This window comes from Agelaius tricolor, unplaced genomic scaffold (assembly GCF_023055355.1).
Source record: "Agelaius tricolor isolate 1412-34295 unplaced genomic scaffold, bAgeTri1.0.p SCAF_18, whole genome shotgun sequence".
In the NCBI taxonomy this organism is placed as follows: Eukaryota; Metazoa; Chordata; class Aves; order Passeriformes; family Icteridae; genus Agelaius; species Agelaius tricolor.
The window spans coordinates 7,837,553-7,856,884 of NW_027269278.1; positions in this window are offsets into that span (position 1 = coordinate 7,837,553).

Genomic DNA, 19,332 nt, shown 5'->3' on the forward strand with positions numbered 1-19,332 from the left:
TGGGCAACAGAGCTACAAATAGTTCCCTCTTGGCCAGAAGCTGAATGCTTTATTTATGTATGTATGTGTCTATATATATATGATGTATACATATTTATATATGCAGAATAGATTGAAATGGTTGGACATGGCAGCTTGCTACCCCCAAATAAATGTGAGCTAAGGCCTGCTGAGCTCACAGTGTCTTTCCTCTGGGCTCACACCCAGCCACGACCCTCCCAGTGGGGCTGAGAGTGCCTGACCGAGGCCAGGGGAGGCAAAATGAGGTCAAGACTCCAGAGGTGAGCACACAATGGCCATGGGCAGGCAAAGAGGCTGCCAGGCTTTGCACCTTGCTCCAGAAATCGACTGGTTTCTCTTCCTAAGTCACTGTTCCTTGCACAGATGCAGCCCAGATTTTTATAAAGTTTTATGAAATGAGTTTCCATTTGCAATCCCCATCCTTTGCCTTCTTGCGACTTCTTCTTCTTGGATGTTTTCCTTCTGCTTCTTATTTCTCAAGGAGATCTATAAACATGAAAAGCAAGAATGGAACAGAGCTGAGCTAATTAACAGCTGCTTTAAGCTGTTATTTACCCTGAACAGGAACACATCTTAAATCAATGCCAGTATGGATCACAAAAATGATGCTGGAAGAGACAGGCCAAAGGCTTGAAAGCCCATCCACCCTCTCTTTTCAAACCCACCATTTTGCTTCAGAGGAGTCCACTGAGAGACATTTCCTGGCTCCACAGGTCTCTGCCTGGAGGAAAATTTTTAGAAACATATTTCTCATCAATTCCAGGTAAGTGAAATCACCTTGTGAACAGTCTGAGTCAGTGCAGCATGATTACTACTTCAAAACAGGGAAGAAAGAAATCGGGAAATATTTTTCTTAAGAAAAAAAAGGAAAATAAAGAGAAAAGTTTAAAGGACTTTTGCTCTTTTCCTCCTTTTCACTGTCATAAAATTCTACTATTACATGTTATGGCATGAGCTACTGGGAAGGAGCCAGAAAAAAACTGTGCTGGTTCTGGTTAAGGATCCACATTTTCAGCATTGACTCATCTGTCCTGGGTGCCCAAGCACACCATGCACATACCTAAGTCTGTGTTACACAGACTGGGTTCCTGTGGGTTTGCAAGTGCTCTGAGTGTGGAGGAGGCTGCAAAGATGCATTTCAGCTCAGCTGTTCTGCATTTCAGTACAGGCAGCAAAACAAGAATAAATGCAGTTCAGTATCAAAGTTGTGACATTTGTTAAATTTTCTGGATCACTCTATGCTGTTGCCCATGCAAATATATGAATTTGTTCTGATTTCCATGAAAGCAATGTGGAAAAACTTGCATTGGCTTTATGAACTAAATCACAACTGGCAAAAAATGTAATCTGAACTTGCTTGCAGTTCATAAAATTATGCAATGATTTGCAGAAACGAAAAAAGCTTCTGTCAAAATGAAAGCAGGATGATGTTTGGTTGAACACACTGCATCAACATGATGAGCTCTCATTTGTTCAGCAGACTGAGGTGTGCCAGTGTCACCTAGCAACTTCTGAAGGGCATTCAGGCTTGGCCATGCTGAACTCCACAGAAGAACCTGTATACATTAATTTACAAACCAATATACATCAATTTACAAACCAATACTTTTTATAAATTTGTCAAAAGCATCACATTTAATATTAAAAAATTAACACTGTACAGGAGGAAAGGAATCAAGGAATAATTGTCATGCTGGCAGTAATGCAGTGGGAGGAGTGGAATTGCTAAACATGAAATGCTGTAACCCTGGGAAATAAAGGTGTGCATTTCCAAAGTCTCTCCTCTGACAGGTGTGCATGCACACCCAGGAGATTTAGAAACATATATTTATAAATGTGTATCTATGCACATTTCTTTAGATAGGTTCCATGTTTTTCCAGGTACTTATTAACAAAGAGGAAAGATTAAATTTCTTTAGTTTTGTCCAAAGCATTAAATACTTCCTTGTGTGTACCATTCCTTATTCTTCAGTAAGTCTATACTGAGCTGCTCTCAGCTCTCATGAAGACCAAGGCATGGAGCATCATGGTGGGCTGTACTGTGAAAATCCAGTCACTTCCCTGCCATTGGCACTGCCAATGGAGAAGATAAATGTGTGTGGAAGAGTTCAGCCAGAATGAACAGGAATGGTGGTCAGCAAAACTTGGGCTGATTTTGGCTGATGGATCAGCTCTGGTGAGGATCAAGTCAACCACTCAGTCTATAGTCTACGAGCTTAAACTACAAAAAACCAGAATTACTAGAAGTTAATTTAGGCTTATAATAATTTTAATAGGGAAATTTGAGTGGTTCTACATGAGGCAGGTTTAGGCATTCCTCTGCACAGCTGAAAATGAATGTGTCCCTTGCAGTGATTTTCTGGGTTTTGTTTTAATTATTAAAAGCTTTCAGAGAAGAAAAAAAAAAGGAAAATTTCCTAAGAATTTTCAGACTTGTAATGCACCAGGGCATTTGCTAAAAGTAAGAGGAACAGAAATTCTAGAAAAAGCAGGAGTGGGTGCACATCACATTGCATTGTCTGGCTGTTGGTGATTTCCCTTCACCCACACAGAGTCTGAGGTGAATCAGCCTCGCCCTGCAGCTCAGCCCTGCACTCTGCTTTCTCTGAGTTTACACTTGCAGCCATTCCCCACCCTCCAGGTCACACAGAGGGGCTGCTCCAGGATGGGGAAGGAGCAGGTGCTAATGGGATCTGCCTGCAGGCTTGTCTAAGCAGGCTATTCCAGAGCACATCTGAGAACTCTACAATGATTTAAATCAAATCTGAGCCTGAAAAAGAGGAAGAAGTTTGAGTGTAGGGGAAAAAAAAAAAAAAAAAAAAAAAAACCTTAAAAAAAAAAAACCCAAAAAAAAAAAACAAAAAAAAAAAAACTTAACTGGAAGCAAGACTGGAAAAATCTTTTCCAACAATTCTTAAATGGCTCTACTCCAAAACTTTTCCTGTGTTGCTTTCCTCCCATCTCTTGTGACTCTTGGGCTTAACCTCTTTTCAAAAACCTGTACAGGTTCTGTGGGGGCCACCTGGCTTTGAGACTATTTGAACTCCCAGGTCCCTCCCCATGCAGGAAGGGCTGGCAGGATCAGATCTGAGGGCAGCAGATTTCACACAACAAACATAACAGAGGACACTGATTATTCCTTGAGTCCTCTGTAATTCTCCTTTTGACCTGCACCAACCTCTCTTGCTGTGGCTGAGCCATGGGCAGAGCTGAGGTCCCCAGAGCCCTGCAGACCCTCCTGCCTGCCAGGCCTGCCAAGTGGGGTGGGGCTGGCAGGGTCTGGGGGTGCCTAGCACAGAATAACAGCACTGTGACTACTGCAGTGGCTACACACTGAGTTATTACTCCTTAATAACATGGATGCTGCAATCTACCTCAACCTACACATTTATATGACCTCAACCTACACTTTTATTTATGCTGCATCATCCCCATGGCCTCACAAAACATAATTTTTATTGAGCATTATTTCTCTTACAACACCTATATATATATAAAACAATTATATATTAAATGAATGATGGTAATTAGAAACTAAATCTGGCCTTGCTGCCTCCAGTCAGAACATTTTCTACTCCATGGGCTAAGATAAAACCACAGCAGATCAGTGAGACAATTTTTAATCATAACAATGCTTCTTATCTCCCTGTTCTTCCCTCAGCTCCCTTCCAAGACTGCTATTTTCTGTGAGAGAACATAAGTAACTTGTTTTCTCCTAAAGTCACTGAGCAATGCAGACTGTCCTGCAAAGAACAGGCAAAAAGCTTTGCTGCCTGGAAACCAAGTGTGATAAAAAGTGAAGTGACACCTCTCAACAGCAGCTGTTCCCACAGCATACAGGGTGTCCTGTTGTCCTTCCCTGCCCCTGGGGAGCAGGAGCAGCCTGGAACCAAGCAGAGGACACCAGAGCAAAAGACTTTGCCACACAAGGGGCTCCCCTTGCAATCAGCAAGAGCAATAACATAGGATCCAGCAAACGAAAGAGTAAAAACCATTGATTTGATGGGCTTTTTCTGACAAACTAATTAATCACTGGGGCAATCTATCAATATTATATATTATGTATATTATATATTATATAATATAGTATATATTATATAATATAATTATATATGCTATATATAATATAGTATATATATTATATATTATACATTATACATTATATATTATATATTATATATTATATACTATATACTATATACTATATATTATATACTATATAATATATAATATATAATATATTATAATATGATATATTATATATTATATAACAATAATATATATTATGTTTCCAGAGTTTTTGGTCCTACCTTCCTGTGGTGGCTGAACAGCAGGCCTGTAAAACTTCATAGACTGGACTTTGGCTCAACCAGACATAGCTGTGAGAAAGCTACCAGCCTTTCCTAAGAGTAGAATCCTGGAAAGTGAAAAACAGCTTGATTCCCTGAGAAAGGATTCTGAGATTGGGACTGTTGTACCTCTATAAACTGTTCTAAACCATCAAAGAGAAAAATGCAAACAACATCTAAAAACAGGTGCTTGCCAGCATGTAGGCATCTCTGGTGAATTCACCAATTGTTACAGGTAACAACTTGTTACTGACCAATTAGAAATAGGCATGATATGTTTGTAAAACTCTATATAATGAGAGGTGGGAATAAACCTTTACTTTTTTCTTCGTGAACAAGAGTGTGTCACATCTCTCTAAAGTGAGGTCAACAGCAATTCCTTCCATCTGCACTAAAAACTGTCTCTGCCTTTTTACTTTTTAAAGCTTCCCCTTTTACTTCACCACTACTTTCACTAACAAATAAACTACATCATTCTACTTCTTTCATTATTACTTTGCTCTACAGCTGCTGGGGAAAAGTGATGCTGAAGCAAAGCTGTAACCCCAGAAGAAGTCTGGACTTCTTCAGAACTAAGGTCCCATTTAGGAGACAGATGGAAAAAAGTTTAATTAGTGCTACAAATACTTCACAAGCCATGGGCTGATGAAGTGATGAGCTTCAGTTTAATGCTTTCTCCTGTGGCTATGTTATAGCACCAGCCACTTGCACTTCTTCTCATTGATAGAAGAAAGATGGTAAGAATTCACAGCAAATTCAGTGTTGATAAAAAGATTGCTGGTGGGTGGGATACAAGGCAGAACACCCTGAAAAGTGCCTGGCTGAGAGCACAGGGAGGTACCTGTGAGCTGATGTGCACCAGCTTAGGGAGGCACAGGAAACCCAACACACCTTTCTGTGCAGTGTGGGCAGCTGCAACAGAAAATCAGTTTCTGTTCTAAATGGTTAAAAAAACTCTTTGTGTTTATCAAATAAATGCAAATCATGTAATTTAGATGACTGGCAGCTGTAATGGGCTGTAGAATGATACTCTGCCAATTTAAGTGGGATTGGGAATGCAACCAGATCTCAGAGCTGAAGAGCTCCCAACTGAGGCTAAAGGCACAGAGACAGAACAATCTCCCATGGAGTATCCACAGAATAACAGTGGCAGGGGGTTAATGGGTCTTTCCAAAAGAAACCTCCTATTGATATGTCCCCAGTTCTACTCCAAAAGGCAGGGCTGAAATTATAGGCATTAGATCAAATCACAGTTCCTGATAAATTTATCTTCAGTGATGGAAAAGGCCACTCCCTTCTGCTCCACTGGCAGCTGTGGTCTGCTGATTGAGAGGGTGTGCCAAGATGCTGACACTGCATTTCCATCCAGAGCTTCCATGCAGGGCTGGAGCTGCCCTCAGTCACACAGGGGCAGAGGAGAGTCCCTGGTGAAAGTCCCCAGAGCAGGAGCTTTTCCTCACAGCTGTTCTGGCTCTTACTCACACTCCTCTGTCATCCATCCCTGGGCAAAGGCACACAGGCTGCTTTTATCTGCCAGTGGCACCCAAGGTCACTGTCTGACATTGATGTGCAATGGTATTCCTGTGTTTCATCAGTCCCTGAGCATGTGAACCCCACTGTGGGTGCCTTGAGCTCCTCCAGGCACCAAAGGACGATCAGCTCCCGTCTCTGCACCTTTGTGAAGCACTGCACCTCCCAGGAGGCTGCAGCACCCACTGGCTGAGGCACACATGAACATCCCTCCTCCCCTGCATCCCCACCTCCAAGCACAGCAGCCCAGCCAGCCCCAGCACTGCTGCAAATTCCCCTTTGTGGAGCCAATTCTCTGCCAGCTAACCCCAGCCTGGGGACCAGGGGCCCCTGCCTTCAGTGCCATTCACCCATCATCAGCTTCTCCTGAAGGTCAGCCCTTCTGAATTCCCACACAGCTGCTCACAGACAAAATACTTAGCTCATTTAGATTAGCTCATTAGACATTTTATTTTTCTTTTTAAGAAATCTTGTAGTATTGCAGTTAGCTCTGCTTTTCTCATCTTATTAATTTTGCTCTGGTTAAATGAAAGCTGATAAATTAGAGACTTCTGTAAGGCCCACAGAAAATTAGGTTATATAACATCTTTTTTATTTATTTAGCTTGATATCAAAGTTGTTTCTTATCGTTCTTCAGGTATATTGTGCTCAGGAAAAAATTCAATTTTCTATTCAACAAGGAGGGGCTGATTTTTCTACTGCTGATTTTCTGTCTTTTTCTCAATTCTCACTCTATTATTGGGGGAAAAATAACAAGCTTAGTTGGAGCTGGAGGAGCCCTTCCAGCTTTGCACATCACACTGTGCCATTCCTCACACGATCCAAGTGGTCCACCTATTGGGCTCTGCTCGACAGAGCAAGCACCAAAGTCAGAAGCACAATGATGTTTTTCTTGACATAGTTACTTGCTGATGTTGACAGAGTGACAGCTGTGCCCTTTTTAGGGCGAGATTTGTGCAGAAAACAAAGTCAAATAAATAATTTCCTCGGGTGTTTTTTCCAGCTCCTGCAGCCCCAGCTGTGCTGAGCTCCAGGCTGGCTGGAGCTGCAGCTGGGCCCCAGTTTCCCAAGTGTCAAATCCTGCTGCTGAGGGTTTCTATCAGGTCTTGACTTGCTTCCACCACAAAACTGCCTTATTTTACATACAATGAGATGGGAAGAGTGAGCAGAGACCTCTACACCCCCAAAACTGAGAGAAAGTAAGAAGGAAGGAGAAGCAGGAGGGTAGCTGGAGGCAGAGCTACCTCTTGGGAAGCCCAGCAGGGCTGTAGGGTTTGGCAGGGTTTGGTCCCTTCCACATTTACACCTGGCAGTGCCAGGCACAGCAGGATGAGGAGCATTCAGCCACCTCTGGCTGACACTCACTGGAAAAGCTCAAGGCTCCTGCCATGCTGTGTTTCTGCTGGAAAAATCCAGCAAGGAAAACCAGCAACCAGAAGGGAGCAGGGTTTGGGGTGCAACTGAAACATTCTCTCTCTGCTCTTCTCTGTGATCACAGGCTGAGCAATCTCAGCCCTTTGCCCTGCTTCCTCCAGACAAGCTGGGGACAGGGTGACAGCTGCATGAGGACTCCATCAGCACCCTGATTCACTGCAAAGCACAGAAGTACCAAAAAACCTTAGGGAAATCCACCTCTGCCTCTCAGACTTCACAGAGTAGGTCTTCCAGAAACCACACTGGTTTTTGGGAAAGCAGAAGCACAGGCAAAGGTGATTTGCTCAAGGCTACCAGCCCAGTTACTGGTGGTTGCAACCACTGCAAATTTCATGTGATAGCTCTCATTTTATGGCTCCATTTTACCCAGAGAGCAGCGTGGGCAGCAGTGCCTCAAGTCACACACAGAGGCAGGAGGAGAAGCTGGGGGTGTCTGGTTGTGTTCACAGGGGTCCCAGGACAAGGGAAGAGATGAGAATCTTGACTCCATGTTTCAGAAGGCTGATTTATTATTTTATTATATAAATTATATATTATATATTATATATATATATATATAAAAATTATATATATTGTATATATATTATATATTATGCATAAAATTTTATTTTATATAAATAATAATTCTATAAATAATATCTTACATATATTATTAAATTATCTAAATTATATAATATTTTTTTATAATTTAATTATATAAAATATTATAATTATATAAATTATATATTAAATATTTATATAAATTATATTAAATGATTATATAAATTATATATTAAATATATATCATTATCTATTACATCAGAAGGCTAGCAAAGAAAGGAACAGAATGATAAAATCTTGTGACTGCTCACAGCCTCAACACAGGTGGCTGTCATTGGTCATCAAGTAAAAACAATTTCACACGCTGGGTAAACAATTCTCCAAATCACATTCCAAAAGAGCAAAAAGCCAAAGCTTCCCAGATTCTCAGGAGAAAAGATCCTGGCAAAAGGATTTTTCAGAAAATATTTCTGTGACAGGGGTGCTCATGGGCAGGCTGGGGTTTGCATGGACACCTGTGTGCATGGACACCTGTGTGCATGGACACCTGTGTGAATGTACACCTGTGTGAATGTACACCCGTGTGCATGGACACCTGTGTGAATGTACACCTGTGTGCATGGACACCTGTGTGAATGTACACCCGTGTGCATGGACACCTGTGTGAATGTACACCTGTGTGCATGGACACCTGTGTGCATGGACACCTGTGTGAATGTACACCTGTGTGCATGGACACCTGTGTGCAAGTACACCCGTGTGAATGTACATCTGTGTGAATGTACACCTGTGTGAATGTACACCCATGTGAATGTACACCTGTGTGCATGGACACCTGTGTGAATGTACACCTGTGTGCATGTACACCTGTGTGCATGGACACCTGTATGAATGTACACCTGTGTGCATGGACACCTGTGTGCATGTACACCTGTGTGCATGGACACCTGTATGAATGTACACCTGTGTGCAAGTACACCTGTGTGCATGGACACCTGTGTGAATGTACACCTGTGTGCATGTACACCTGTGTGAATGTACACCTGTGTGCATGGACACCTGTGTGAATGTACACCCGTGTGCATGTACACCTGTGTGAATGTACACCCGTGTGAATGTACACCTGTGTGCAGGGACACCCGTGTGAATGTACACCTGTGTGCATGTACACCTGTGTGCATGGACACCTGTGTGCATGGACACCCGTGTGAATGTACACCTGTGTGCATGTACACCTGTGTGCATGGACACCCGTGTGAATGTACACCTGTGTGAATGTACACCTGTGTGCATGTACACCTGTGTGCATGGACACCTGTGTGAATGTACACCCGTGTGAATGTACACCCGTGTGAATGTACACCTGTGTGAATGTACACCTGTGTGCATGGACACCTGTGTGAATGTACACCTGTGTGCATGTACACCTGTGTGCATGGACACCTGTGTGAATGTACACCCGTGTGAATGTACACCTGTGTGAATGTACACCTGTGTGAATGTACACCTGTGTGCATGGACACCTGTGTGCAAGTACACCTGTGTGCAAGTACACCTGTGTGAATGTACACCTGTGTGCATGTACACCTGTGTGAATGTACACCTGTGTGCATGGACACCTGTGTGCATGTACACCTGTGTGAATGTACATCTGTGTGCATGGACACCTGTGTGCAAGTACACCTGGCAGGGCCCCCTCACTGTGCACTGAAGGGCCTGAGCAGGTCTCTGCCATGGCAAAGTGCTGCAAATGTGTAACTGTTGGAATAACTAATCAGGACCCAACACAGCAAATAGATAAGTAATTGCTGGAAGGCCCCAAGGTTCAGCTCCTGAGCTAATGCTCTCACTGTGTGTGTTAATCTCAATTAGGCAGAAAAGTCCATACTTGGTGTAATTGCAATCTTGGTATTTGATATGTGTCACAGAAAGGGACAAGTGAATGTGTGGGTGACACCGTTGAGAGAGAGCTCGGAGCCCACGGACACAGAAGTCCTCATGTCCTTTTTGGTTTTTAATAAAAAGAGAGTGTGACATCAAAGCTCCTGCATCTGTCAAGGATCTGCCTTCCCTGGGTGCCGTGGTGCTGTTCCAGAAGCACCCAAGTCAGCAGGAGGGGCCATGAAATGAAGGTCCCAGCAATCTGGAAACTTTGGGACATCATTCCAGCACAAAGTTGGAGGAGACACAGTGGGTATCTGTGAAACCAGGGGAGTGACAATAAACTAAGGGCAGGGGAGAGGGACTGGGGCACAAGGCAGGTGGCAAAACAAACCAGAATTGCTGAGGAAGGAAGGAAAAGTGGAAGGGGAGAAGGCAGTTGTTTGTCAGCTAAAGATATATGATACCCAGAAATTTTCCCAGTGCATAGAAATGAAACATTACAGGAGAGAAATACTTTCTGTATCTGTGAGTGTTTACATGTGCTTTGGGGCATAAATGCAGCTAGAAATGACCCTAACATCACACTAATCAGCTGTGATTTTCAGTATGACTTTTTATCCTGTTTCTTCTTCACACATACTGCCCTGAAAATGGCAGTTCACCTGTTCAGATTGCATCATTAGCTCTGGAAGTTATCAGGTTTGTGCTTATACTAAGGTTATGGACAAATTCAGTTCTTCTGTTTAAACAAAAAGTAAAATAAATCCTTACGTTTCCTTTTTTTTTTTTTAATTACAACAAAACTGTGAACACAGGTAGGAAAATAATTGATGCTTTCTAAGAAACCATCAGGCGTGAAAAATATTGAAGGCTCAACAACCATATTGATGCTATGAAAAGTGTTAGACAGCAGATTATAAGATATATGTGACAGAAATTAAGACAAGAAAATCCTGTGCAAACACCCAAAAATTTTTCCTTCTAGAATTAGGGCCGATACCCAGCAGCTGGCAGAGGGGAGATGGGGCAGGTCCAGGTCCATCTAGGCAGAGAGTTTTATCAGCAGGAAACACCCCCAGGCAGCCCCACAGGAGCTCTGGGAGCACTGCTGTCTGTGACAGAGGAAGGGCAGAGCTGTGTCATCCCAAAAACAAGTGAGTTCCTATAGTTGTGCTCCTTTGTGAATCTGAGCATGAACAGCCCCAAAAAGTCAGGTTCTACTCGTTCTCCAGCATCTGTAACCAGGCTGAATGAGCTGGGGTGCTTTTCAAAGGTGATCTGTCTGTGCTGACTGGGGTGCTCCCAGAGGAGCTGGTTCCAGTGAGGATCTCTCTCTGCCCCTCGAGGCTGCACCCCTTAACTCAGAGTGCTTGGCATCCTGCCCTAGTCAGGCTTAGAAAAAAGGCACTTTGTCCATCCAGCTGTTGATAAGCCCAGTGAAGAGTATCTGCCATGTCAGTCTATAGACAAAGGACCGTGACAGAAAAACATCTTTTTCCGTAATAGCCTGAGGTTTTTTCTTTTAATCAAAAGCAAAACAAACCCCCTGAAATGCATCAATTTCCCATTAGAACTGGAAATGTACTGACATCCTACGATATTGCCTTTACATTTTAGTGTTCTGCTGACATTTCAGGAATTAAAAATGAAAAATTAGCTTTCAAAAGGCAGGATCTTCTTGATTAGAAAAACTTGTTGAAATTGTAATGGAAAGATCAGAACAATTTCATTAGTCTTCATTAAAGAAAATTAATATTATTTCTATTCCCTCAACATACAATCATCTATTACAATTATTAATATTGCAGATGTTTCTTTTGTCCCAGCGCTTAATGTATAAAGCTGCAAACCTTCTTGCATGAAAAACAACTTATGATCACTAGAATGACATGCAGTTCATCTTTTTTAAGTTCATTAATTTTCTGTAAATAGGGCAGAGTCGCTTTGCATTGTTTGCATTAATGGAGAGCTCAGAGCAGTTTACCCTCTCACTCCTTATCATTCATTTGGGTGATAATTTTTAAAAGCTTTTAAATTAAAATAGTAAAGGTATTTAGGGGAAAGATACAGCCTTTCAGAATGTTTCAAGCATGATAGATTATCCCAGCCAAAAAGATGTTTCTCATTTAAGAAATGTGCCAGAGCTGGCTGCACCTCCAACAGTTGCATTTCAAGGTATTTTTCAAGCCCCCATATCAATTTTGGAGCATAACTGACCCAGCCTCGTGCCTGTGTCCCCCCAGGGGCTCAGCCTGTCCCGGGACAGGTGACAGCACCGGGGTGGTGGCTGCACTCTGGTGCCTGGGCTGGGACCTGTGACAGCCTGGGGAGCCAGGCCAGTGCCACCATTCAGAGCTCCAAGGCTCACCCTCTCCTATTCAGACTGTCCATAAATCCAGTCTGACAGGCATTTCTACATGGGACTGGAGTGTGCTCTGTGTGTGTGCTTGTTTTCCCCTGTGTGCACACAGCTGTGGTTTCTTGTTATTGCTGGAAACAGCCAGGCTTGTGTCTCCCACCTTCTCTCCCATTCTGCTCCTTCTTTTGCCGCAGAGTGAAGGAGCTGTTCACCACTTGCAGGCAAACCTGACCTGGGGCAGATCTGCTGATTGTGAGCTCCATCCCTTCCCACACTGCCTGCACCAAGAGCACAGCTCCACTGTGCCATGCCCCGATTGCCACCCTCCCAAAACACAGGCACTCCCTTCCTCTAAAGCAGGAGAGGCACCTCACTGAGCACAGAGATGCACATGGGCTTGAAATTAATCTTTGGACAAATGTCAGCAAGAGCAGGCTTTACCCCATAGTCAGCACAGTCTGGGGAGGCAGACTGCCACCATCTAAGATGTCACATTCACCAACAGAGCTGTACTCCAAAAGAGAAGAGTTTAGCCCCAGAAATTAGCAGCTCACTGCACTGAAACATTTGTCAGACTCTTCAGTGACTGGGGAATTGTGGTTCCTTTTAAGTGAGTCAATATTGCCCTGGATCACTACTTTAGTACAAGGCAGGGTCCCCTTCCCTTCAGAGAGAGATTTGAAATCCAATGTCACGTGCAGAACTGAAGAGGTGAAAGGTTCCAACAAAAGTGAAAGGTTCCAACAAAAGTTAATAGCAAACCTAGGCAACACACACACACAGCTCCCTGGCATCCATGCTGAGGAGCTGGTTTGAGCCACAAAATTGGGCTCCAAGGCTGTTGAATCAGCTGGGAATATTGATGTGATTAACAATGATTTGATTTGGAAATCAATGTGAAGGAGGTTGTTTGCTTGCTTTGTCCAATTTTGTCCCAGAAATACTGGGTTCAATACAGGGAGGAATCCAGCCAAAGCAGGAAGAGGATTCTGAGGAGGGCTGGAGTGGGGTGTGTTTTTTATTTTATCAGACATCTGTCTGGATTCTAGCTGGGGAAAACTTGAGCATTCAGTCAAATATTTCATGTGTGTCTATAATAATCCAAACAAAGGAACAGCTGACAGCCCATGGTCATTTAAAGACAGAGCAATTTCTGTTTAGCAATCTTGTGAGGGCATTTTCTCTATCTATGTGCAAGACTTCCTAATAGTTATGTGGGGTTTGCTGCAGTTTAGCTGCTAATGAAATACCATGAATTTAGAGGGAAGCCAACACAAACACTAAGTCTTTAAAAGAAATATTAAGAAGCTATTCCCCTGGGTCACAGAACAAAGAGGCAAAGAGGCACAGCCATTAAATATTGCCAGGTGTAAAACATTGGGCTTATATTCTAACCCTAAGAGGAGTGATAATTCATTAGATATAGTTTGAATTAGAAAGCAGAGAAGCAATTTTTAAACTTTAGTCACATTAAATTGTCTTCTCCACTTCAGCTCCAGGGAGCTGCTTCTGCCAATAACTCCTGGGAGCAGTGCAAGAACCCCTGGATAAAAGTGTTGTGGTGTGGTCTGGGAAGCCAACTAGTAGTGATAGATAAATCTCTCCTGACATTATTATGTTTTTTTAAATGCATGAAAAGCTCAGTGATGATATCCCAGACCCCATATAAAGTTCTCATACTGACATATTACTTTTGCTAAGTAGCCACTTGCTCCATAGAAACCACAATAAAATACCACACAGGGAAGAGTGTCACACCAGAGGGGAAAGCTTATCATCTTAGTATTGCCCTTGGGAAAGTGAACCTCCTTAAAATCAGCAGCTTTGCCTGTTATGATGTAATTATTTTATTATTCATTGTGGGAAAATGAGGTTTTTCCAACCCCCCAGCATCCAACAGGTTACTCAGACTCCCATGAAATGCTGGGTCTCTGCATTTAATTATTTTGGAGCTGTAAGACTCTTGCTGGCTTGAACAGGGGTAGATGGCTGATGCTCAGGCTTCTGTAAGGAAGGGAGTCCATGGAGCACAGGAGCAGGACAGATCCTTGTGCAGATCCTTGGCAGCACTGGCTGCAGGGCAGGGACCAGGAGCTAAGCCCACAGCAGACAGAGCTGGCTGCTCATTCCCATCCCCACAGCTCTGAGGCTGAACAGCTCTGGGTACAAATGGAGGTGCTGGAGGCTGGGTGAGCTCTGCTGGGCAGAGAGCTGAGAACTGGCTTGGCAGTGAGCAGCACTGCCCATGTCTGAGGGGAGTCACTGACAATCCTGGATACCTCTGCTGAGGCTGCTCACAAACATCCCTTTGCCACCCCTAGGACCATCTTCTCCACAGGAGTTGTTCTCCTTAAAGACTAAAATTTCCACCTTCTCAGAAAGGTATCACCTAGCTGATCCAGTACCAGACCTGACAGGAACAAGGTACCTCCTTTTGAGAAAGGAAATCACATCTGCCAGATTTTCACCACAGTTTCAGCATGTCCGTGTAGGCCTGGACTCCTCTGACAGAAGAGTTTCATCAGCTGAAGGTACCTCAGTTCCTTCAAGCAGTGGGACCTCTGCTTTCTGTGCCAAGACATGTTTCCCCTTCTAAGAGTTCAGGAAAATTGAAGTAGCCATGGACCAAAAGAAGTGTCAAAATATCAGCTGATGGAGGATGCTCTGCTGCTCGGAGCAGATTAACACATTCTGCATACAAAAAGCACTGAATGGAAACATTCTCTGTATTTGGACACTAGGCAATACCAATATAATCCAAAGAAAAGCAGGAGAAGAGTCCTGCAGTGAAAAACACCACCAGCAGTGAGGCTCAGGCCAGACTGCAGCAGTTACCAAGTGAAAATGATCAGAGCAGTTTGGGCTGTGATCACCTTGCACTCTGGAGGCTTTTCACTAACCTTTCTTCTGCAGCTGAATTTCTCATGCATTAGACAATTTAAGTAGTGATTCAATTCACTGCAATCTCCTCCTGAGTCATTACTGGAGCAACTCCTAGGCAAAGGTAAAGCATTTTAAACAAATAGCTCTACCTTGCCTGAGAGGGGTTGCAAACCCCAGTTGGTCACAACTAGACATTCAGACAAAAGGGATTTCTATTCTCACAGGTGAGATCCATTTACATCCACTGATGCATTTTTATTTCAGCAATTCAGTGCTATCTTTCAGCCTCTTTGTGAAAGTATTCAGTGAGACTCTACCTTTTAATCATGTATTTGAAATATTTACTTATTTACTCAGATAAAAAAGACCTTGATGATTTGGACAGCAGCCACAGCTTTCCAGATGAAAAAAAAAAAAAAACCAAATAGCTTGACCATTAAAATTATTAACTGATTTGAGCAGTTCTTCAGTAATGGCAGAAGAGGAGACTACTCTCTCTCCTATGTGTGAAGAAGCAGTTTTGGTGCTTCTGTGCCTTGTGGAAAGGCAGCTCTACCCACAGGAGGGCAGTGCTAGATCAACTGTTCCTATTTCTGTAATATGCTCTCCCAGCACAGCCCCTGCAGAGCTGCCTCTCTCTCTTTTATATTGCCACTGTGTGTGGAGAGTGGCAGGCACAGTAGCAGCCCTCCCAGACTCCATGGTGACAGGGTCTCTCACTCTGTGTCCACCCTGGGCCAGATAAAAGCTTTCCTGAGCTGCCCCAGAGGTCTGCACTGGCAGGAATGCTCAGCACTGGGTCAGGGCTCAGCCCTGGTGACAATTGGCTCAGTATTAAGCCCAGCAGCCACCCAGACTTCTACCCTTAATTCCAACCCCACTATAGAGCAATACCACCACTGTCTGTACAGCAGTAGCTGAGCCAAATCCAAACTTTGTGTGTGTGTGAGACAGACACTGCCCAGACTTGGCTTGCCTAACATTAATGGTTTTGCTGTTGCTCGTGCTGACACCAGCAGTGTTGACAAAAAGCAAGCAATGCATTTTGATAAATCTGAGGATTGTGTTTGCCTTCCCAAGCAGCTCTGCAGCTTCACAAAAGGGACTGACACGCTCCTGCAAACCAGGAGTCTTCAGGGAAGGGGGAACAAGATGAAGCAAATGTTTCTCAGGTTCAGCTCAGCAATCATCTGTGCAAACAGGCAATTCCTGAAGCAAAGGCAACCACAGAGCTATTTTGACTAAGCCTGAGATCACTGAATCTTTCTTCCTGCTGAATCCTAGAAAGGAATGAGAAAAGTGCCCAGTCCAGTCAGTGAAAGTAATGATTTTGAGAGCACCCCCTTTTTGACTTCACCCCTTGTTCCACTACACCTGTAAATCCTTTGCTAAATTTAGTATTTTTAAAGTAAAATCATGAAAATACAGAAGAGTTTGTGTTGGGAGGGACCTTAAAGATCATCCAGTTCTAACCCCCTGCCATGAGCAAAGACATCTTCCACTATCCCAGGTTGCTCAAGGTCCCATCCAACCTGGCCTTGAACACTTCCAGGATGGGGCAGCCACAGCTGCTCTGGGCAGCCTCTCCCAGGGCCTCACCACCCTCACAGGGAGAAATTTCTTCCTAACATCTAATCTAAACCCACTCTCTTTCAGACTAAAGCCATTCCCCTTTTTCTGGACCAAGGCTGCCCCTGCCAGCCAGAGCACAGCTCCACGGTCTCTGCCCTGATTGCCACCCTCCCAAAACACAGGCACTCGCTTGTTTAAAGCAGGAGAGGCACCTCACTGAGCACAAAGAGATGCACATGGGCTTGAAATTAATCTTTGGACAAATGTCAGCAAGAGCAGGCTTTACCCCATAGTCAGCACAGTCTGGGGAGGCAGACTGCCACCATCTAAGATGTCACATTCACCAACAGAGCTGTACTCCAAAAGAGAAGCGTTTAGCCCCAGAAATTAGCAGCTCCTGCAGCCTCCTGAGGATGCCACAGCTCCTTCACAGTTTCTAATCTTATAATTACTGGCAAAGGTTCCTCCTCGGTTTCCCAGTCCCCAGAGAGCTCAGCAGGCCCAGCCTGTCCCACTGGATGCCCACCGGCCCCTCCCTGCTGAAATGAAAGCCGGTTCTTGATCAAAGCGGGATCCCCTCAGTGCTCTGCCGCTGCACCCCTGCCCTCTCCCGGGCAAAGGCGGCCTCGCACCGTCTGTGCTGCTCCGAGGAATGGGGAAAAGCCCTGAAAAGCCCTGAAAAGCCCTGAAAAGCCCCGGCCCGGCTGGCTCTGCCCGCTGCCCCACACGCCAGGAGCGTGCAGAGGATGGCAGCACAAACAACAACCGAGCAGCCAGACGGCAGCACACAGATCTGCTGTAAACATGGGCTTTGCTCAAGGAAATACGCACGTTTTCAGACTCTCAGCCAAATCTGAAGAGTATGCATCAGAGAACTTGGCTTTATCACAAGATTCCTCAGCCCTCAATCCGAGTTTATCAGGGCTGGTTTTGTTTAGCAGAAGTTCAGAGAACTCGGGGGTCAGTAGAAATCAGACAAAAGGGGCCAATGCTCAGTTACACAAACCTGTGGCACCTGAGGAAAATGCCTGCCCACATCTCAGACAGCTCCCATTGCAAACCAGGAGCTTCAAACCTGTCCAGGAAAAAGGAAAAACAAACAAAACCTCGAGAGCGCTGGGGCAGTCACCCAGAGCAGACAACAATCCTGTCACCAGGAGCAAACTGCCCAGCTGCAGCCCTGGGAGCTGCTAGCAAAAACCCCTGGCTGTTACAGCAGTAATTACATAAATCCCTTCCATGCATTTGTGTCAGGACCATTGATCAAGAACCAGCATTAATTAGACCTAATCCACACCTCGGAGGCACCAGAAGGCATCAGCGTGGCTCCAGGGGTTTAGGGCAGCAGACTGTGTGTTTCAGCAAGGCTTCCTTGATTTCATCCTCACGAGTTTGAAGGGGTAAAGGCAGAGAGAAAAGGAAGAGGGAAGAAAACAAAAGAAAAATAGCAGATTTGCAAATTTAACCTTTCCTAGGTGAGTTGTGTGGGAGGTTAAATACTGCTGGGGCTGTGCCTAGGCAAACTGAGTACCCTGTGACAGTCTGTGCCTTTGAGAGAAAACATTGAAATATCATGGAGGTGCCAAATAACCCAACTACAAGCACATCTATTGGCTTCTTTCAGAGCAGACAAACAACAGGCAATTAATGGGCAAAGGGCTAAATGAACCCCCTGAGTTATTTACTGCAGGAAGGTGAAGTCTGAGATCCCTGGCACTGATCCAGTCTTCTACCAGCACAACTGGTTGCCTTGTCCCTCCAGTAAAGAAACAGGGTCTGCAAGATAGAGTGGAAGGCAGGCACAGACAGGAGGGAGGAGCTGGCACTTGGAAAGTGATACAGGTCTTGGGCTCTGAAGAGTTAAAGCAACCAGAGGAATCGTAAACAAAAACAAAACAAACAAAACAAAAAAAGACCAAAAAAAAAAAAGCTAAGCAGCAACAAAAATGCATTTTCCAAAATTAACGAGATTTTGATAAGCCCCCATTTTAAAAATGCAATATTTCAATTTTAAAATGTAAAAAGACTAAAATCTTCATAAATATCCTATTAAGAAACTTCTGATGCTGTTTTAGGTTTTCCATTGAAATACAGTGCATGGAGGTTGCCATAGCTACAAGCAAATTTTTAAATAACTGTTTTTCATCAGAGCAGCTGCAGTATCCTACAGAAATGAAGAAGAAGTGGGGAAGCTGGAAGGATTCTGACCAAATTCAAGCTCCTAATCAAATGACTCCAAGATTTTCATAAACACAGCTTAGAAACTTTTACTATGGGTCCTGGTTTTTAGAGAAAATACCACTCTGTTGACAGGACCCCAGGAAATGCTGTTAGCAGTGCCACAGATTTCATTCAAGAGCTTTGTTTTCATGCTGGAAAACACAAAAATTTCCACTGCTGAGCCCCAGCCTGGTACAGCTCCCCAGGCACCAAGGGATGTGCTGCAGCCTCAGCTTGCTCTGAAGGGCTTTCTGAATGAACTGCTTGACTGGCAGCAGTGGGCTTCAAAATGCCCCAAGAGCCACAGATTTCTGTACAAGAAAAGCTCTTCCTTGCCTGAGCTTGTACAGTGAAACACAGAAAGGAGGAAATGTGAAAAACAAGGGGAGCTGTAAAACACTGGCAGGAGGTCTTGAGGAGAGGCTGATTTAGGTGGTCCCCCTCCAATGGTGCTGGGTGCTTGCTGGGCATCAGGAGGCTGTTTCTTCTTCTGGAGGATCTCCCTGGCTTGAACAGGCAGAGCAACGTTCTGTGCAATGG